Consider the following 20,426-nt stretch of genomic DNA (forward strand, 5'->3'; position numbering starts at 1 on the left):
TAGAATTTATCGGAATCTATGTCTAGAGTCTGATGTGGTGAAAAGTACTCTACTGAGTAGGAATGGAGTTTCAACTTAATGCAGTTTCTCATGAGCTTTACATCATTGATGAATGTCCTCTGTTTTTTATGAAACACGACAAATAAATGGAACAGCGTTCGAGACTAATGGGACTTGCATCAGCTTAAGTCATTCAGAAACGTTATGTTTTTTATGACATGAGATGAAGACAATGCCATCAAGGTCAATGGTGTATTTTTGTAAACTGAAAAACAGAATTTATTTATTTATTTATTTATTTATTTATTTATTTATTTATTTATTTTGTGTGTCACTGCTCTAGTTTTGTCATGAAAGGAAATTTCATGAAAATATTTTTTTAAAAATTGTCTACATCTGCATAAAATTAACGGTAAGTATTAAAAATTATTTAGAGCAGGACTTTTAAGGAATTTTGTGTGTTTAAATACTTTTTTTTTTTCATTTTCTTTATCTTGTGAGTTTGTTTTTATGGTCTTTTGTGTGTTTAAATTGAAAGTATTTTTGCTGTCATTTAAATAGACCAAGTTATTCATCACTTCAAAATTCTCTATGTAAAAAAAAAAAAAAATCAAAGATCCACCATCCTCAATATCTGCGTGTCAATCAAAGTGCTCGACTGTTTGTGGAGGTCAAAGGTTAAGACTATACTTTCAGGGATCATTTCTATAGTATCTGACTAGGAATTGTGATTTGAAAGTGTTACGTCTCCCTAATCACGATGAAGAGCTTTGATGTATTCTTCTGAGCGTGAATCGGATTTAAGCTACTGTGATTATTCACAGGCTTGAGTCATTGATGAACGTTCTCTGATTCTTTTGGATCGTGAGAGGAAGAGTACATGATCAGAGTGATTAGTGTATTGCTGTTAAAAAAAGAGATTTAAAGCTTTATTGCTATTTAATGTGTTATTAGTTGTTCTCATTGTTTCAGAATTTTGATGCAGCTCTTTTTTGGGAAATGTTTTTCAGGAGTTAAAAATTCATTTGAATCAATTCACAATTTAATGATGAAATATACTTATTCTACCTTCGATGACATTTCTTAGTTGAATTTTACAATTATTTGAAAGGCCGAAGCTGTACTTTCAGAAAATGAATTCCATTAGAATTTATCGGAATCTATGTCTAGAGTCTGATGTGGTGAAAAGTACTCTACTGAGTAGGAATGGAGTTTCAACTTAATGCAGTTTCTCATGAGCTTTACATCATTGATGAATGTCCTCTGTTTTTTATGAAACACGACAAATAAATGGAACAGCGTTCGAGACTAATGGGACTTGCATCAGCTTAAGTCATTCAGAAACGTTATGTTTTTTATGACATGAGATGAAGACAATGCCATCAAGGTCAATGGTGTATTTTTGTAAACTGAAAAACAGAATTTATTTATTTATTTATTTATTTATTTATTTATTTATTTATTTATTTATTTATTTTGTGTGTCACTGCTCTAGTTTTGTCATGAAAGGAAATTTCATGAAAATATTTTTTTAAAAATTGTCTACATCTGCATAAAATTAACGGTAAGTATTAAAAATTATTTAGAGCAGGACTTTTAAGGAATTTTGTGTGTTTAAATACTTTTTTTTTTCATTTTCTTTATCTTGTGAGTTTGTTTTTATGGTCTTTTGTGTGTTTAAATTGAAAGTATTTTTGCTGTCATTTAAATAGACCAAGTTATTCATCACTTCAAAATTCTCTATGTAAAAAAAAAAAAAATCAAAGATCCACCATCCTCAATATCTGCGTGTCAATCAAAGTGCTCGACTGTTTGTGGAGGTCAAAGGTTAAGACTATACTTTCAGGGATCATTTCTATAGTATCTGACTAGGAATTGTGATTTGAAAGTGTTACGTCTCCCTAATCACGATGAAGAGCTTTGATGTATTCTTCTGAGCGTGAATCGGATTTAAGCTACTGTGATTATTCACAGGCTTGAGTCATTGATGAACGTTCTCTGATTCTTTTGGATCGTGAGAGGAAGAGTACATGATCAGAGTGATTAGTGTATTGCTGTTAAAAAAAAGAGATTTAAAGCTTTATTGCTATTTAATGTGTTATTAGTTGTTCTCATTGTTTCAGAATTTTGATGCAGCTCTTTTTTGGGAAATGTTTTTCAGGAGTTTAAAAATTCATTTGAATCAATTCACAATTTAATGATGAAATATACTTATTCTACCTTCGATGACATTTCTTAGTTGAATTTTACAATTATTTGAAAGGCCGAAGCTGTACTTTCAGAAAATGAATTCCATTAGAATTTATCGGAATCTATGTCTAGAGTCTGATGTGGTGAAAAGTACTCTACTGAGTAGGAATGGAGTTTCAACTTAATGCAGTTTCTCATGAGCTTTACATCATTGATGAATGTCCTCTGTTTTTTATGAAACACGACAAATAAATGGAACAGCGTTCGAGACTAATGGGACTTGCATCAGCTTAAGTCATTCAGAAACGTTATGTTTTTTATGACATGAGATGAAGACAATGCCATCAAGGTCAATGGTGTATTTTTGTAAACTGAAAAACAGAATTTATTTATTTATTTATTTATTTATTTATTTATTTATTTATTTATTTTGTGTGTCACTGCTCTAGTTTTGTCATGAAAGGAAATTTCATGAAAATATTTTTTTAAAAATTGTCTACATCTGCATAAAATTAACGGTAAGTATTAAAAATTATTTAGAGCAGGACTTTTAAGGAATTTTGTGTGTTTAAATACTTTTTTTTTTCATTTTCTTTATCTTGTGAGTTTGTTTTTATGGTCTTTTGTGTGTTTAAATTGAAAGTATTTTTGCTGTCATTTAAATAGACCAAGTTATTCATCACTTCAAAATTCTCTATGTAAAAAAAAAAAAAAATCAAAGATCCACCATCCTCAATATCTGCGTGTCAATCAAAGTGCTCGACTGTTTGTGGAGGTCAAAGGTTAAGACTATACTTTCAGGGATCATTTCTATAGTATCTGACTAGGAATTGTGATTTGAAAGTGTTACGTCTCCCTAATCACGATGAAGAGCTTTGATGTATTCTTCTGAGCGTGAATCGGATTTAAGCTACTGTGATTATTCACAGGCTTGAGTCATTGATGAACGTTCTCTGATTCTTTTGGATCGTGAGAGGAAGAGTACATGATCAGAGTGATTAGTGTATTGCTGTTAAAAAAAAGAGATTTAAAGCTTTATTGCTATTTAATGTGTTATTAGTTGTTCTCATTGTTTCAGAATTTTGATGCAGCTCTTTTTTGGGAAATGTTTTTCAGGAGTTTAAAAATTCATTTGAATCAATTCACAATTTAATGATGAAATATACTATTCTACCTTCGATGACATTTCTTAGTTGAATTTTACAATTATTTGAAAGGCCGAAGCTGTACTTTCAGAAAATGAATTCCATTAGAATTTATCGGAATCTATGTCTAGAGTCTGATGTGGTGAAAAGTACTCTACTGAGTAGGAATGGAGTTTCAACTTAATGCAGTTTCTCATGAGCTTTACATCATTGATGAATGTCCTCTGTTTTTTATGAAACACGACAAATAAATGGAACAGCGTTCGAGACTAATGGGACTTGCATCAGCTTAAGTCATTCAGAAACGTTATGTTTTTTATGACATGAGATGAAGACAATGCCATCAAGGTCAATGGTGTATTTTTGTAAACTGAAAAACAGAATTTATTTATTTATTTATTTATTATTTATTTATTTATTTATTTATTTTGTGTCACTGCTCTAGTTTTGTCATGAAAGGAAATTTCATGAAAATATTTTTTTAAAAATTGTCTACATCTGCATAAAATTAACGGTAAGTATTAAAAATTATTTAGAGCAGGACTTTTAAGGAATTTTGTGTGTTTAAATACTTTTTTTTTTTCATTTTCTTTATCTTGTGAGTTTGTTTTTATGGTCTTTTGTGTGTTTAAATTGAAAGTATTTTTGCTGTCATTTAAATAGACCAAGTTATTCATCACTTCAAAATTCTCTATGTAAAAAAAAAAAAAAATCAAAGATCCACCATCCTCAATATCTGCGTGTCAATCAAAGTGCTCGACTGTTTGTGGAGGTCAAAGGTTAAGACTATACTTTCAGGGATCATTTCTATAGTATCTGACTAGGAATTGTGATTTGAAAGTGTTACGTCTCCCTAATCACGATGAAGAGCTTTGATGTATTCTTCTGAGCGTGAATCGGATTTAAGCTACTGTGATTATTCACAGGCTTGAGTCATTGATGAACGTTCTCTGATTCTTTTGGATCGTGAGAGGAAGAGTACATGATCAGAGTGATTAGTGTATTGCTGTTAAAAAAAAGAGATTTAAAGCTTTATTGCTATTTAATGTGTTATTAGTTGTTCTCATTGTTTCAGAATTTTGATGCAGCTCTTTTTTGGGAAATGTTTTTCAGGAGTTAAAAATTCATTTGAATCAATTCACAATTTAATGATGAAATATACTTATTCTACCTTCGATGACATTTCTTAGTTGAATTTTACAATTATTTGAAAGGCCGAAGCTGTACTTTCAGAAAATGAATTCCATTAGAATTTATCGGAATCTATGTCTAGAGTCTGATGTGGTGAAAAGTACTCTACTGAGTAGGAATGGAGTTTCAACTTAATGCAGTTTCTCATGAGCTTTACATCATTGATGAATGTCCTCTGTTTTTTATGAAACACGACAAATAAATGGAACAGCGTTCGAGACTAATGGGACTTGCATCAGCTTAAGTCATTCAGAAACGTTATGTTTTTTATGACATGAGATGAAGACAATGCCATCAAGGTCAATGGTGTATTTTTGTAAACTGAAAAACAGAATTTATTTATTTATTTATTTATTTATTTATTTATTTATTTATTTTGTGTGTCACTGCTCTAGTTTTGTCATGAAAGGAAATTTCATGAAAATATTTTTTTAAAAATTGTCTACATCTGCATAAAATTAACGGTAAGTATTAAAAATTATTTAGAGCAGGACTTTTAAGGAATTTTGTGTGTTTAAATACTTTTTTTTTTTCATTTTCTTTATCTTGTGAGTTTGTTTTTATGGTCTTTTGTGTGTTTAAATTGAAAGTATTTTTGCTGTCATTTAAATAGACCAAGTTATTCATCACTTCAAAATTCTCTATGTAAAAAAAAAAAAAAATCAAAGATCCACCATCCTCAATATCTGCGTGTCAATCAAAGTGCTCGACTGTTTGTGGAGGTCAAAGGTTAAGACTATACTTTCAGGGATCATTTCTATAGTATCTGACTAGGAATTGTGATTTGAAAGTGTTACGTCTCCCTAATCACGATGAAGAGCTTTGATGTATTCTTCTGAGCGTGAATCGGATTTAAGCTACTGTGATTATTCACAGGCTTGAGTCATTGATGAACGTTCTCTGATTCTTTTGGATCGTGAGAGGAAGAGTACATGATCAGAGTGATTAGTGTATTGCTGTTAAAAAAAAGAGATTTAAAGCTTTATTGCTATTTAATGTGTTATTAGTTGTTCTCATTGTTTCAGAATTTTGATGCAGCTCTTTTTTGGGAAATGTTTTTCAGGAGTTTAAAAATTCATTTGAATCATTTCACAATTTAATGATGAAATATACTATTCTACCTTCGATGACATTTCTTAGTTGAATTTTACAATTATTTGAAAGGCCGAAGCTGTACTTTCAGAAAATGAATTCCATTAGAATTTATCGGAATCTATGTCTAGAGTCTGATGTGGTGAAAAGTACTCTACTGAGTAGGAATGGAGTTTCAACTTAATGCAGTTTCTCATGAGCTTTACATCATTGATGAATGTCCTCTGTTTTTTATGAAACACGACAAATAAATGGAACAGCGTTCGAGACTAATGGGACTTGCATCAGCTTAAGTCATTCAGAAACGTTATGTTTTTTATGACATGAGATGAAGACAATGCCATCAAGGTCAATGGTGTATTTTTGTAAACTGAAAAACAGAATTTATTTATTTATTTATTTATTTATTTATTTATTTATTTTGTGTGTCACTGCTCTAGTTTTGTCATGAAAGGAAATTTCATGAAAATATTTTTTTAAAAATTGTCTACATCTGCATAAAATTAACGGTAAGTATTAAAAATTATTTAGAGCAGGACTTTTAAGGAATTTTGTGTGTTTAAATACTTTTTTTTTTTCATTTTCTTTATCTTGTGAGTTTGTTTTTATGGTCTTTTGTGTGTTTAAATTGAAAGTATTTTTGCTGTCATTTAAATAGACCAAGTTATTCATCACTTCAAAATTCTCTATGTAAAAAAAAAAAAAATCAAAGATCCACCATCCTCAATATCTGCGTGTCAATCAAAGTGCTCGACTGTTTGTGGAGGTCAAAGGTTAAGACTATACTTTCAGGGATCATTTCTATAGTATCTGACTAGGAATTGTGATTTGAAAGTGTTACGTCTCCCTAATCACGATGAAGAGCTTTGATGTATTCTTCTGAGCGTGAATCGGATTTAAGCTACTGTGATTATTCACAGGCTTGAGTCATTGATGAACGTTCTCTGATTCTTTTGGATCGTGAGAGGAAGAGTACATGATCAGAGTGATTAGTGTATTGCTGTTAAAAAAAAGAGATTTAAAGCTTTATTGCTATTTAATGTGTTATTAGTTGTTCTCATTGTTTCAGAATTTTGATGCAGCTCTTTTTTGGGAAATGTTTTTCAGGAGTTAAAAATTCATTTGAATCAATTCACAATTTAATGATGAAATATACTTATTCTACCTTCGATGACATTTCTTAGTTGAATTTTACAATTATTTGAAAGGCCGAAGCTGTACTTTCAGAAAATGAATTCCATTAGAATTTATCGGAATCTATGTCTAGAGTCTGATGTGGTGAAAAGTACTCTACTGAGTAGGAATGGAGTTTCAACTTAATGCAGTTTCTCATGAGCTTTACATCATTGATGAATGTCCTCTGTTTTTTATGAAACACGACAAATAAATGGAACAGCGTTCGAGACTAATGGGACTTGCATCAGCTTAAGTCATTCAGAAACGTTATGTTTTTTATGACATGAGATGAAGACAATGCCATCAAGGTCAATGGTGTATTTTTGTAAACTGAAAAACAGAATTTATTTATTTATTTATTTATTTATTTATTTATTTATTTATTTATTTTGTGTGTCACTGCTCTAGTTTTGTCATGAAAGGAAATTTCATGAAAATATTTTTTTAAAAATTGTCTACATCTGCATAAAATTAACGGTAAGTATTAAAAATTATTTAGAGCAGGACTTTTAAGGAATTTTGTGTGTTTAAATACTTTTTTTTTCATTTTCTTTATCTTGTGAGTTTGTTTTTATGGTCTTTTGTGTGTTTAAATTGAAAGTATTTTTGCTGTCATTTAAATAGACCAAGTTATTCATCACTTCAAAATTCTCTATGTAAAAAAAAAAAAAAATCAAAGATCCACCATCCTCAATATCTGCGTGTCAATCAAAGTGCTCGACTGTTTGTGGAGGTCAAAGGTTAAGACTATACTTTCAGGGATCATTTCTATAGTATCTGACTAGGAATTGTGATTTGAAAGTGTTACGTCTCCCTAATCACGATGAAGAGCTTTGATGTATTCTTCTGAGCGTGAATCGGATTTAAGCTACTGTGATTATTCACAGGCTTGAGTCATTGATGAACGTTCTCTGATTCTTTTGGATCGTGAGAGGAAGAGTACATGATCAGAGTGATTAGTGTATTGCTGTTAAAAAAAAGAGATTTAAAGCTTTATTGCTATTTAATGTGTTATTAGTTGTTCTCATTGTTTCAGAATTTTGATGCAGCTCTTTTTTGGGAAATGTTTTTCAGGAGTTTAAAAATTCATTTGAATCAATTTCACAATTTAATGATGAAATATACTATTCTACCTTCGATGACATTTCTTAGTTGAATTTTACAATTATTTGAAAGGCCGAAGCTGTACTTTCAGAAAATGAATTCCATTAGAATTTATCGGAATCTATGTCTAGAGTCTGATGTGGTGAAAAGTACTCTACTGAGTAGGAATGGAGTTTCAACTTAATGCAGTTTCTCATGAGCTTTACATCATTGATGAATGTCCTCTGTTTTTTATGAAACACGACAAATAAATGGAACAGCGTTCGAGACTAATGGGACTTGCATCAGCTTAAGTCATTCAGAAACGTTATGTTTTTTATGACATGAGATGAAGACAATGCCATCAAGGTCAATGGTGTATTTTTGTAAACTGAAAAACAGAATTTATTTATTTATTTATTTATTTATTTATTTTGTGTGTCACTGCTCTAGTTTTGTCATGAAAGGAAATTTCATGAAAATATTTTTTTAAAAATTGTCTACATCTGCATAAAATTAACGGTAAGTATTAAAAATTATTTAGAGCAGGACTTTTAAGGAATTTTGTGTGTTTAAATACTTTTTTTTTTCATTTTCTTTATCTTGTGAGTTTGTTTTTATGGTCTTTTGTGTGTTTAAATTGAAAGTATTTTTGCTGTCATTTAAATAGACCAAGTTATTCATCACTTCAAAATTCTCTATGTAAAAAAAAAAAAAAATCAAAGATCCACCATCCTCAATATCTGCGTGTCAATCAAAGTGCTCGACTGTTTGTGGAGGTCAAAGGTTAAGACTATACTTTCAGGGATCATTTCTATAGTATCTGACTAGGAATTGTGATTTGAAAGTGTTACGTCTCCCTAATCACGATGAAGAGCTTTGATGTATTCTTCTGAGCGTGAATCGGATTTAAGCTACTGTGATTATTCACAGGCTTGAGTCATTGATGAACGTTCTCTGATTCTTTTGGATCGTGAGAGGAAGAGTACATGATCAGAGTGATTAGTGTATTGCTGTTAAAAAAAAGAGATTTAAAGCTTTATTGCTATTTAATGTGTTATTAGTTGTTCTCATTGTTTCAGAATTTTGATGCAGCTCTTTTTTGGGAAATGTTTTTCAGGAGTTTAAAAATTCATTTGAATCATTTCACAATTTAATGATGAAATATACTATTCTACCTTCGATGACATTTCTTAGTTGAATTTTACAATTATTTGAAAGGCCGAAGCTGTACTTTCAGAAAATGAATTCCATTAGAATTTATCGGAATCTATGTCTAGAGTCTGATGTGGTGAAAAGTACTCTACTGAGTAGGAATGGAGTTTCAACTTAATGCAGTTTCTCATGAGCTTTACATCATTGATGAATGTCCTCTGTTTTTTATGAAACACGACAAATAAATGGAACAGCGTTCGAGAGTAATGGGACTTGCATCAGCTTAAGTCATTCAGAAACGTTATGTTTTTTATGACATGAGATGAAGACAATGCCATCAAGGTCAATGGTGTATTTTTGTAAACTGAAAAACAGAATTTATTTATTTATTTATTTATTTATTTATTTTGTGTGTCACTGCTCTAGTTTTGTCATGAAAGGAAATTTCATGAAAATATTTTTTTAAAAATTGTCTACATCTGCATAAAATTAACGGTAAGTATTAAAAATTATTTAGAGCAGGACTTTTAAGGAATTTTGTGTGTTTAAATACTTTTTTTTTTCATTTTCTTTATCTTGTGAGTTTGTTTTTATGGTCTTTTGTGTGTTTAAATTGAAAGTATTTTTGCTGTCATTTAAATAGACCAAGTTATTCATCACTTCAAAATTCTCTATGTAAAAAAAAAAAAAATCAAAGATCCACCATCCTCAATATCTGCGTGTCAATCAAAGTGCTCGACTGTTTGTGGAGGTCAAAGGTTAAGACTATACTTTCAGGGATCATTTCTATAGTATCTGACTAGGAATTGTGATTTGAAAGTGTTACGTCTCCCTAATCACGATGAAGAGCTTTGATGTATTCTTCTGAGCGTGAATCGGATTTAAGCTACTGTGATTATTCACAGGCTTGAGTCATTGATGAACGTTCTCTGATTCTTTTGGATCGTGAGAGGAAGAGTACATGATCAGAGTGATTAGTGTATTGCTGTTAAAAAAAAGAGATTTAAAGCTTTATTGCTATTTAATGTGTTATTAGTTGTTCTCATTGTTTCAGAATTTTGATGCAGCTCTTTTTTGGGAAATGTTTTTCAGGAGTTTAAAAATTCATTTGAATCATTTCACAATTTAATGATGAAATATACTATTCTACCTTCGATGACATTTCTTAGTTGAATTTTACAATTATTTGAAAGGCCGAAGCTGTACTTTCAGAAAATGAATTCCATTAGAATTTATCGGAATCTATGTCTAGAGTCTGATGTGGTGAAAAGTACTCTACTGAGTAGGAATGGAGTTTCAACTTAATGCAGTTTCTCATGAGCTTTACATCATTGATGAATGTCCTCTGTTTTTTATGAAACACGACAAATAAATGGAACAGCGTTCGAGACTAATGGGACTTGCATCAGCTTAAGTCATTCAGAAACGTTATGTTTTTTATGACATGAGATGAAGACAATGCCATCAAGGTCAATGGTGTATTTTTGTAAACTGAAAAACAGAATTTATTTATTTATTTATTTATTTATTTATTTATTTATTTATTTATTTTGTGTCACTGCTCTAGTTTTGTCATGAAAGGAAATTTCATGAAAATATTTTTTTAAAAATTGTCTACATCTGCATAAAATTAACGGTAAGTATTAAAAATTATTTAGAGCAGGACTTTTAAGGAATTTTGTGTGTTTAAATACATTTTTTTTTTTCATTTTCTTTATCTTGTGAGTTTGTTTTTATGGTCTTTTGTGTGTTTAAATTGAAAGTATTTTTGCTGTCATTTAAATAGACCAAGTTATTCATCACTTCAAAATTCTCTATGTAAAAAAAAAAAAAAATCAAAGATCCACCATCCTCAATATCTGCGTGTCAATCAAAGTGCTCGACTGTTTGTGGAGGTCAAAGGTTAAGACTATACTTTCAGGGATCATTTCTATAGTATCTGACTAGGAATTGTGATTTGAAAGTGTTACGTCTCCCTAATCACGATGAAGAGCTTTGATGTATTCTTCTGAGCGTGAATCGGATTTAAGCTACTGTGATTATTCACAGGCTTGAGTCATTGATGAACGTTCTCTGATTCTTTTGGATCGTGAGAGGAAGAGTACATGATCAGAGTGATTAGTGTATTGCTGTTAAAAAAAAGAGATTTAAAGCTTTATTGCTATTTAATGTGTTATTAGTTGTTCTCATTGTTTCAGAATTTTGATGCAGCTCTTTTTTGGGAAATGTTTTTCAGGAGTTAAAAATTCATTTGAATCAATTCACAATTTAATGATGAAATATACTTATTCTACCTTCGATGACATTTCTTAGTTGAATTTTACAATTATTTGAAAGGCCGAAGCTGTACTTTCAGAAAATGAATTCCATTAGAATTTATCGGAATCTATGTCTAGAGTCTGATGTGGTGAAAAGTACTCTACTGAGTAGGAATGGAGTTTCAACTTAATGCAGTTTCTCATGAGCTTTACATCATTGATGAATGTCCTCTGTTTTTTATGAAACACGACAAATAAATGGAACAGCGTTCGAGACTAATGGGACTTGCATCAGCTTAAGTCATTCAGAAACGTTATGTTTTTTATGACATGAGATGAAGACAATGCCATCAAGGTCAATGGTGTATTTTTGTAAACTGAAAAACAGAATTTATTTATTTATTTATTTATTTATTTATTTATTTATTTATTTATTTATTTTGTGTGTCACTGCTCTAGTTTTGTCATGAAAGGAAATTTCATGAAAATATTTTTTTAAAAATTGTCTACATCTGCATAAAATTAACGGTAAGTATTAAAAATTATTTAGAGCAGGACTTTTAAGGAATTTTGTGTGTTTAAATACTTTTTTTTTTCATTTTCTTTATCTTGTGAGTTTGTTTTTATGGTCTTTTGTGTGTTTAAATTGAAAGTATTTTTGCTGTCATTTAAATAGACCAAGTTATTCATCACTTCAAAATTCTCTATGTAAAAAAAAAAAAAATCAAAGATCCACCATCCTCAATATCTGCGTGTCAATCAAAGTGCTCGACTGTTTGTGGAGGTCAAAGGTTAAGACTATACTTTCAGGGATCATTTCTATAGTATCTGACTAGGAATTGTGATTTGAAAGTGTTACGTCTCCCTAATCACGATGAAGAGCTTTGATGTATTCTTCTGAGCGTGAATCGGATTTAAGCTACTGTGATTATTCACAGGCTTGAGTCATTGATGAACGTTCTCTGATTCTTTTGGATCGTGAGAGGAAGAGTACATGATCAGAGTGATTAGTGTATTGCTGTTAAAAAAAAGAGATTTAAAGCTTTATTGCTATTTAATGTGTTATTAGTTGTTCTCATTGTTTCAGAATTTTGATGCAGCTCTTTTTTGGGAAATGTTTTTCAGGAGTTTAAAAATTCATTTGAATCATTTCACAATTTAATGATGAAATATACTATTCTACCTTCGATGACATTTCTTAGTTGAATTTTACAATTATTTGAAAGGCCGAAGCTGTACTTTCAGAAAATGAATTCCATTAGAATTTATCGGAATCTATGTCTAGAGTCTGATGTGGTGAAAAGTACTCTACTGAGTAGGAATGGAGTTTCAACTTAATGCAGTTTCTCATGAGCTTTACATCATTGATGAATGTCCTCTGTTTTTTATGAAACACGACAAATAAATGGAACAGCGTTCGAGACTAATGGGACTTGCATCAGCTTAAGTCATTCAGAAACGTTATGTTTTTTATGACATGAGATGAAGACAATGCCATCAAGGTCAATGGTGTATTTTTGTAAACTGAAAAACAGAATTTATTTATTTATTTATTTATTTATTTATTTATTTATTTATTTTGTGTGTCACTGCTCTAGTTTTGTCATGAAAGGAAATTTCATGAAAATATTTTTTTAAAAATTGTCTACATCTGCATAAAATTAACGGTAAGTATTAAAAATTATTTAGAGCAGGACTTTTAAGGAATTTTGTGTGTTTAAATACTTTTTTTTTTTCATTTTCTTTATCTTGTGAGTTTGTTTTTATGGTCTTTTGTGTGTTTAAATTGAAAGTATTTTTGCTGTCATTTAAATAGACCAAGTTATTCATCACTTCAAAATTCTCTATGTAAAAAAAAAAAAAAATCAAAGATCCACCATCCTCAATATCTGCGTGTCAATCAAAGTGCTCGACTGTTTGTGGAGGTCAAAGGTTAAGACTATACTTTCAGGGATCATTTCTATAGTATCTGACTAGGAATTGTGATTTGAAAGTGTTACGTCTCCCTAATCACGATGAAGAGCTTTGATGTATTCTTCTGAGCGTGAATCGGATTTAAGCTACTGTGATTATTCACAGGCTTGAGTCATTGATGAACGTTCTCTGATTCTTTTGGATCGTGAGAGGAAGAGTACATGATCAGAGTGATTAGTGTATTGCTGTTAAAAAAAAGAGATTTAAAGCTTTATTGCTATTTAATGTGTTATTAGTTGTTCTCATTGTTTCAGAATTTTGATGCAGCTCTTTTTTGGGAAATGTTTTTCAGGAGTTTAAAAATTCATTTGAATCATTTCACAATTTAATGATGAAATATACTTATTCTACCTTCGATGACATTTCTTAGTTGAATTTTACAATTATTTGAAAGGCCGAAGCTGTACTTTCAGAAAATGAATTCCATTAGAATTTATCGGAATCTATGTCTAGAGTCTGATGTGGTGAAAAGTACTCTACTGAGTAGGAATGGAGTTTCAACTTAATGCAGTTTCTCATGAGCTTTACATCATTGATGAATGTCCTCTGTTTTTTATGAAACACGACAAATAATTGGAACAGCGTTCGAGACTAATGGGACTTGCATCAGCTTAAGTCATTCAGAAACGTTATGTTTTTTATGACATGAGATGAAGACAATGCCATCAAGGTCAATGGTGTATTTTTGTAAACTGAAAAACAATTTATTTATTTATTTATTTATTCATTTATTTATTTATTTTGTGTGTCACTGCTCTAGTTTTGTCATGAAAGGAAATTTCATGAAAATATTTTTTTAAAAATTGTCTACATCTGCATAAAATTAACGGTAAGTATTAAAAATTATTTAGAGCAGGACTTTTAAGGAATTTTGTGTGTTTAAATACATTTTTTTTTTTCATTTTCTTTATCTTGTGAGTTTGTTTTTATGGTCTTTTGTGTGTTTAAATTGAAAGTATTTTTGCTGTCATTTAAATAGACCAAGTTATTCATCACTTCAAAATTCTCTATGTAAAAAAAAAAAAAAAAATCAAAGATCCACCATCCTCAATATCTGCGTGTCAATCAAAGTGCTCGACTGTTTGTGGAGGTCAAAGGTTAAGACTATACTTTCAGGGATCATTTCTATAGTATCTGACTAGGAATTGTGATTTGAAAGTGTTACGTCTCCCTAATCACGATGAAGAGCTTTGATGTATTCTTCTGAGCGTGAATCGGATTTAAGCTACTGTGATTATTCACAGGCTTGAGTCATTGATGAACGTTCTCTGATTCTTTTGGATCGTGAGAGGAAGAGTACATGATCAGAGTGATTAGTGTATTGCTGTTAAAAAAAAGAGATTTAAAGCTTTATTGCTATTTAATGTGTTATTAGTTGTTCTCATTGTTTCAGAATTTTGATGCAGCTCTTTTTTGGGAAATGTTTTTCAGGAGTTTAAAAATTCATTTGAATCAATTCACAATTTAATGATGAAATATACTTATTCTACCTTCGATGACATTTCTTAGTTGAATTTTACAATTATTTGAAAGGCCGAAGCTGTACTTTCAGAAAATGAATTCCATTAGAATTTATCGGAATCTATGTCTAGAGTCTGATGTGGTGAAAAGTACTCTACTGAGTAGGAATGGAGTTTCAACTTAATGCAGTTTCTCATGAGCTTTACATCATTGATGAATGTCCTCTGTTTTTTATGAAACACGACAAATAAATGGAACAGCGTTCGAGACTAATGGGACTTGCATCAGCTTAAGTCATTCAGAAACGTTATGTTTTTTATGACATGAGATGAAGACAATGCCATCAAGGTCAATGGTGTATTTTTGTAAACTGAAAAACAGAATTTATTTATTTATTATTATTTATTATTTATTTATTCATTTATTTATTTTGTGTGTCACTGCTCTAGTTTTGTCATGAAAGGAAATTTCATGAAAATATTTTTTTAAAAATTGTCTACATCTGCATAAAATTAACGGTAAGTATTAAAAATTATTTAGAGCAGGACTTTTAAGGAATTTTGTGTGTTTAAATACTTTTTTTTTTTCATTTTCTTTATCTTGTGAGTTTGTTTTTATGGTCTTTTGTGTGTTTAAATTGAAAGTATTTTTGCTGTCATTTAAATAGACCAAGTTATTCATCACTTCAAAATTCTCTATGTAAAAAAAAAAAAAATCAAAGATCCACCATCCTCAATATCTGCGTGTCAATCAAAGTGCTCGACTGTTTGTGGAGGTCAAAGGTTAAGACTATACTTTCAGGGATCATTTCTATAGTATCTGACTAGGAATTGTGATTTGAAAGTGTTACGTCTCCCTAATCACGATGAAGAGCTTTGATGTATTCTTCTGAGCGTGAATCGGATTTAAGCTACTGTGATTATTCACAGGCTTGAGTCATTGATGACCGTTCTCTGATTCTTTTGGATCGTGAGAGGAAGAGTACATGATCAGAGTGATTAGTGTATTGCTGTTAAAAAAAAGAGATTTAAAGCTTTATTGCTATTTAATGTGTTATTAGTTGTTCTCATTGTTTCAGAATTTTGATGCAGCTCTTTTTTGGGAAATGTTTTTCAGGAGTTAAAAATTCATTTGAATCAATTCACAATTTAATGATGAAATATACTATTCTACCTTCGATGACATTTCTTAGTTGAATTTTACAATTATTTGAAAGGCCGAAGCTGTACTTTCAGAAAATGAATTCCATTAGAATTTATCGGAATCTATGTCTAGAGTCTGATGTGGTGAAAAGTACTCTACTGAGTAGGAATGGAGTTTCAACTTAATGCAGTTTCTCATGAGCTTTACATCATTGATGAATGTCCTCTGTTTTTTATGAAACACGACAAATAAATGGAACAGCGTTCGAGAGTAATGGGACTTGCATCAGCTTAAGTCATTCAGAAACGTTATGTTTTTTATGACATGAGATGAAGACAATGCCATCAAGGTCAATGGTGTATTTTTGTAAACTGAAAAACAGAATTTATTTATTTATTTATTTTGTGTGTCACTGCTCTAGTTTTGTCATGAAAGGAAATTTCATGAAAATATTTTTTTAAAAATTGTCTACATCTGCATAAAATTAACGGTAAGTATTAAAAATTATTTAGAGCAGGACTTTTAAGGAATTTTGTGTGTTTAAATACTTTTTTTTTTCATTTTCTTTATCTTGTGAGTTTGTTTTTATGGTCTTTTGTGTGTTTAAATTGAAAGTATTTTTGCTGTCATTTAAATAGACCAAGTTATTCATCACTTCAAAATTCTCTATGTAAAAAAAAAAAAAAATCAAAGATCCACCATCCTCAATATCTGCGTGTCAATCAAAGTGCTCGACTGTTTGTGGAGGTCAAAGGTTAAGACTATACTTTCAGGGATCATTTCTATAGTATCTGACTAGGAATTGTGATTTGAAAGTGTTACGTCTCCCTAATCACGATGAAGAGCTTTGATGTATTCTTCTGAGCGTGAATCGGATTTAAGCTACTGTGATTATTCACAGGCTTGAGTCATTGATGAACGTTCTCTGACTCTTTTGGATCGTGAGAGGAAGAGTACATGATCAGAGTGATTAGTGTATTGCTGTTAAAAAAAAGAGATTTAAAGCTTTATTGCTATTTAATGTGTTATTAGTTGTTCTCATTGTTTCAGAATTTTGATGCAGCTCTTTTTTGGGAAATGTTTTTCAGGAGTTAAAAATTCATTTGAATCAATTCACAATTTAATGATGAAATATACTTATTCTACCTTCGATGACATTTCTTAGTTGAATTTTACAATTATTTGAAAGGCCGAAGCTGTACTTTCAGAAAATGAATTCCATTAGAATTTATCGGAATCTATGTCTAGAGTCTGATGTGGTGAAAAGTACTCTACTGAGTAGGAATGGAGTTTCAACTTAATGCAGTTTCTCATGAGCTTTACATCATTGATGAATGTCCTCTGTTTTTTATGAAACACGACAAATAAATGGAACAGCGTTCGAGACTAATGGGACTTGCATCAGCTTAAGTCATTCAGAAACGTTATGTTTTTTATGACATGAGATGAAGACAATGCCATCAAGGTCAATGGTGTATTTTTGTAAACTGAAAAACAGAATTTATTTATTTATTTATTTATTTATTTATTTATTTATTTTGTGTGTCACTGCTCTAGTTTTGTCATGAAAGGAAATTTCATGAAAATATTTTTTTAAAAATTGTCTACATCTGCATAAAATTAACGGTAAGTATTAAAAATTATTTAGAGCAGGACTTTTAAGGAATTTTGTGTGTTTAAATACTTTTTTTTTTTCATTTTCTTTATCTTGTGAGTTTGTTTTTATGGTCTTTTGTGTGTTTAAATTGAAAGTATTTTTGCTGTCATTTAAATAGACCAAGTTATTCATCACTTCAAAATTCTCTATGTAAAAAAAAAAAAAAATCAAAGATCCACCATCCTCAATATCTGCGTGTCAATCAAAGTGCTCGACTGTTTGTGGAGGTCAAAGGTTAAGACTATACTTTCAGGGATCATTTCTATAGTATCTGACTAGGAATTGTGATTTGAAAGTGTTACGTCTCCCTAATCACGATGAAGAGCTTTGATGTATTCTTCTGAGCGTGAATCGGATTTAAGCTACTGTGATTATTCACAGGCTTGAGTCATTGATGACCGTTCTCTGATTCTTTTGGATCGTGAGAGGAAGAGTACATGATCAGAGTGATTAGTGTATTGCTGTTAAAAAAAAGAGATTTAAAGCTTTATTGCTATTTAATGTGTTATTAGTTGTTCTCATTGTTTCAGAATTTTGATGCAGCTCTTTTTTGGGAAATGTTTTTCAGGAGTTAAAAATTCATTTGAATCAATTCACAATTTAATGATGAAATATACTTATTCTACCTTCGATGACATTTCTTAGTTGAATTTTACAATTATTTGAAAGGCCGAAGCTGTACTTTCAGAAAATGAATTCCATTAGAATTTATCGGAATCTATGTCTAGAGTCTGATGTGGTGAAAAGTACTCTACTGAGTAGGAATGGAGTTTCAACTTAATGCAGTTTCTCATGAGCTTTACATCATTGATGAATGTCCTCTGTTTTTTATGAAACACGACAAATAAATGGAACAGCGTTCGAGAGTAATGGGACTTGCATCAGCTTAAGTCATTCAGAAACGTTATGTTTTTTATGACATGAGATGAAGACAATGCCATCAAGGTCAATGGTGTATTTTTGTAAACTGAAAAACAGAATTTATTTATTTATTTATTTATTTATTTATTTTGTGTGTCACTGCTCTAGTTTTGTCATGAAAGGAAATTTCATGAAAATATTTTTTTAAAAATTGTCTACATCTGCATAAAATTAACGGTAAGTATTAAAAATTATTTAGAGCAGGACTTTTAAGGAATTTTGTGTGTTTAAATACTTTATTTTTTCATTTTCTTTATCTTGTGAGTTTGTTTTTATGGTCTTTTGTGTGTTTAAATTGAAAGTATTTTTGCTGTCATTTAAATAGACCAAGTTATTCATCACTTCAAAATTCTCTATGTAAAAAAAAAAAAAAATCAAAGATCAACCATCCTCAATATCTGCGTGTCAATCAAAGTGCTCGACTGTTTGTGGAGGTCAAAGGTTAAGACTATACTTTCAGGGATCATTTCTATAGTATCTGACTAGGAATTGTGATTTGAAAGTGTTACGTCTCCCTAATCACGATGAAGAGCTTTGATGTATTCTTCTGAGCGTGAATCGGATTTAAGCTACTGTGATTATTCACAGGCTTGAGTCATTGATGACCGTTCTCTGATTCTTTTGGATCGTGAGAGGAAGAGTACATGATCAGAGTGATTAGTGTATTGCTGTTAAAAAAAAGAGATTTAAAGCTTTATTGCTATTTAATGTGTTATTAGTTGTTCTCATTGTTTCAGAATTTTGATGCAGCTCTTTTTTGGGAAATGTTTTTCAGGAGTTTAACAATTCATTTGAATCATTTCACAATTTAATGATGAAATATACTATTCTACCTTCGATGACATTTCTTAGTTGAATTTTACAATTATTTGAAAGGCCGAAGCTGTACTTTCAGAAAATGAATTCCATTAGAATTTATCGGAATCTATGTCTAGAGTCTGATGTGGTGAAAAGTACTCTACTGAGTAGGAATGGAGTTTCAACTTAATGCAGTTTCTCATGAGCTTTACATCATTGATGAATGTCCTCTGTTTTTTATGAAACACGACAAATAAATGGAACAGCGTTCGAGACTAATGGGACTTGCATCAGCTTAAGTCATTCAGAAACGTTATGTTTTTTATGACATGAGATGAAGACAATGCCATCAAGGTCAATGGTGTATTTTTGTAAACTGAAAAACAGAATTTATTTATTTATTTAGTTATTTATTTTGTGTGTCACTGCTCTAGTTTTGTCATGAAAGGAAATTTCATGAAAATATTTTTTTAAAAATTGTCTACATCTGCATAAAATTAACGGTAAGTATTAAAAATTATTTAGAGCAGGACTTTTAAGGAATTTTGTGTGTTTAAATACTTTTTTTTTTTTCATTTTCTTTATCTTGTGAGTTTGTTTTTATGGTCTTTTGTGTGTTTAAATTGAAAGTATTTTTGCTGTCATTTAAATAGACCAAGTTATTCATCACTTCAAAATTCTCTATGTAAAAAAAAAAATAAATCAAAGATCCACCATCCTCAATATCTGCGTGTCAATCAAAGTGCTCGACTGTTTGTGGAGGTCAAAGGTTAAGACTATACTTTCAGGGATCATTTCTATAGTATCTGACTAGGAATTGTGATTTGAAAGTGTTACGTCTCCCTAATCACGATGAAGAGCTTTGATGTATTCTTCTGAGCGTGAATCGGATTTAAGCTACTGTGATTATTCACAGGCTTGAGTCATTGATGAACGTTCTCTGATTCTTTTGGATCGTGAGAGGAAGAGTACATGATCAGAGTGATTAGTGTATTGCTGTTAAAAAAAAGAGATTTAAAGCTTTATTGCTATTTAATGTGTTATTAGTTGTTCTCATTGTTTCAGAATTTTGATGCAGCTCTTTTTTGGGAAATGTTTTTCAGGAGTTTAACAATTCATTTGAATCATTTCACAATTTAATGATGAAATATACTATTCTACCTTCGATGACATTTCTTAGTT

General features: G+C 30.5%; 18 non-coding genes across 18 annotated transcripts; all 18 read left to right on the forward strand.

Moving 5' to 3' along the window:
* Nucleotides 1–680: 680 nt before the first annotated feature.
* Nucleotides 681–894, forward strand: LOC125139103. Its single transcript, XR_007138227.1, has one exon. It is a non-coding gene; the product is annotated as a small nucleolar RNA U3 (small nucleolar RNA).
* Nucleotides 895–1,830: 936 nt separating this feature from the next.
* LOC125139104 lies at nucleotides 1,831–2,044 on the forward strand. The gene has a single exon (XR_007138228.1). It is a non-coding gene; the product is annotated as a small nucleolar RNA U3 (small nucleolar RNA).
* Nucleotides 2,045–2,975: 931 nt separating this feature from the next.
* LOC125139105 lies at nucleotides 2,976–3,189 on the forward strand. The gene has a single exon (XR_007138229.1). It is a non-coding gene; the product is annotated as a small nucleolar RNA U3 (small nucleolar RNA).
* A 928-nt stretch (nucleotides 3,190–4,117) lies between these two features.
* On the forward strand, nucleotides 4,118–4,331 carry LOC125139019. The gene has a single exon (XR_007138131.1). It is a non-coding gene; the product is annotated as a small nucleolar RNA U3 (small nucleolar RNA).
* Nucleotides 4,332–5,258: 927 nt separating this feature from the next.
* On the forward strand, nucleotides 5,259–5,472 carry LOC125139021. Its single transcript, XR_007138132.1, has one exon. It is a non-coding gene; the product is annotated as a small nucleolar RNA U3 (small nucleolar RNA).
* A 922-nt stretch (nucleotides 5,473–6,394) lies between these two features.
* Nucleotides 6,395–6,608, forward strand: LOC125139022. Its single transcript, XR_007138133.1, has one exon. It is a non-coding gene; the product is annotated as a small nucleolar RNA U3 (small nucleolar RNA).
* A 929-nt stretch (nucleotides 6,609–7,537) lies between these two features.
* Nucleotides 7,538–7,751, forward strand: LOC125139023. The gene has a single exon (XR_007138136.1). It is a non-coding gene; the product is annotated as a small nucleolar RNA U3 (small nucleolar RNA).
* Nucleotides 7,752–8,666: 915 nt separating this feature from the next.
* LOC125139024 lies at nucleotides 8,667–8,880 on the forward strand. Its single transcript, XR_007138138.1, has one exon. It is a non-coding gene; the product is annotated as a small nucleolar RNA U3 (small nucleolar RNA).
* Nucleotides 8,881–9,793: 913 nt separating this feature from the next.
* Nucleotides 9,794–10,007, forward strand: LOC125139028. Its single transcript, XR_007138142.1, has one exon. It is a non-coding gene; the product is annotated as a small nucleolar RNA U3 (small nucleolar RNA).
* A 930-nt stretch (nucleotides 10,008–10,937) lies between these two features.
* Nucleotides 10,938–11,151, forward strand: LOC125139033. The gene has a single exon (XR_007138144.1). It is a non-coding gene; the product is annotated as a small nucleolar RNA U3 (small nucleolar RNA).
* A 933-nt stretch (nucleotides 11,152–12,084) lies between these two features.
* On the forward strand, nucleotides 12,085–12,298 carry LOC125139034. The gene has a single exon (XR_007138145.1). It is a non-coding gene; the product is annotated as a small nucleolar RNA U3 (small nucleolar RNA).
* A 927-nt stretch (nucleotides 12,299–13,225) lies between these two features.
* Nucleotides 13,226–13,439, forward strand: LOC125139035. Its single transcript, XR_007138146.1, has one exon. It is a non-coding gene; the product is annotated as a small nucleolar RNA U3 (small nucleolar RNA).
* Nucleotides 13,440–14,364: 925 nt separating this feature from the next.
* LOC125139037 lies at nucleotides 14,365–14,578 on the forward strand. Its single transcript, XR_007138149.1, has one exon. It is a non-coding gene; the product is annotated as a small nucleolar RNA U3 (small nucleolar RNA).
* Nucleotides 14,579–15,510: 932 nt separating this feature from the next.
* LOC125139089 lies at nucleotides 15,511–15,724 on the forward strand. Its single transcript, XR_007138208.1, has one exon. It is a non-coding gene; the product is annotated as a small nucleolar RNA U3 (small nucleolar RNA).
* Nucleotides 15,725–16,625: 901 nt separating this feature from the next.
* On the forward strand, nucleotides 16,626–16,839 carry LOC113663034. The gene has a single exon (XR_003445396.2). It is a non-coding gene; the product is annotated as a small nucleolar RNA U3 (small nucleolar RNA).
* A 923-nt stretch (nucleotides 16,840–17,762) lies between these two features.
* LOC113663036 lies at nucleotides 17,763–17,976 on the forward strand. Its single transcript, XR_003445398.2, has one exon. It is a non-coding gene; the product is annotated as a small nucleolar RNA U3 (small nucleolar RNA).
* Nucleotides 17,977–18,890: 914 nt separating this feature from the next.
* LOC113663037 lies at nucleotides 18,891–19,104 on the forward strand. The gene has a single exon (XR_003445399.2). It is a non-coding gene; the product is annotated as a small nucleolar RNA U3 (small nucleolar RNA).
* A 912-nt stretch (nucleotides 19,105–20,016) lies between these two features.
* LOC125139039 lies at nucleotides 20,017–20,230 on the forward strand. The gene has a single exon (XR_007138150.1). It is a non-coding gene; the product is annotated as a small nucleolar RNA U3 (small nucleolar RNA).
* Nucleotides 20,231–20,426: the final 196 nt, after the last annotated feature.

Source organism: Tachysurus fulvidraco, chromosome 1, assembly GCF_022655615.1.
Source record: "Tachysurus fulvidraco isolate hzauxx_2018 chromosome 1, HZAU_PFXX_2.0, whole genome shotgun sequence".
NCBI lineage: Eukaryota > Metazoa > Chordata > Actinopteri > Siluriformes > Bagridae > Tachysurus > Tachysurus fulvidraco.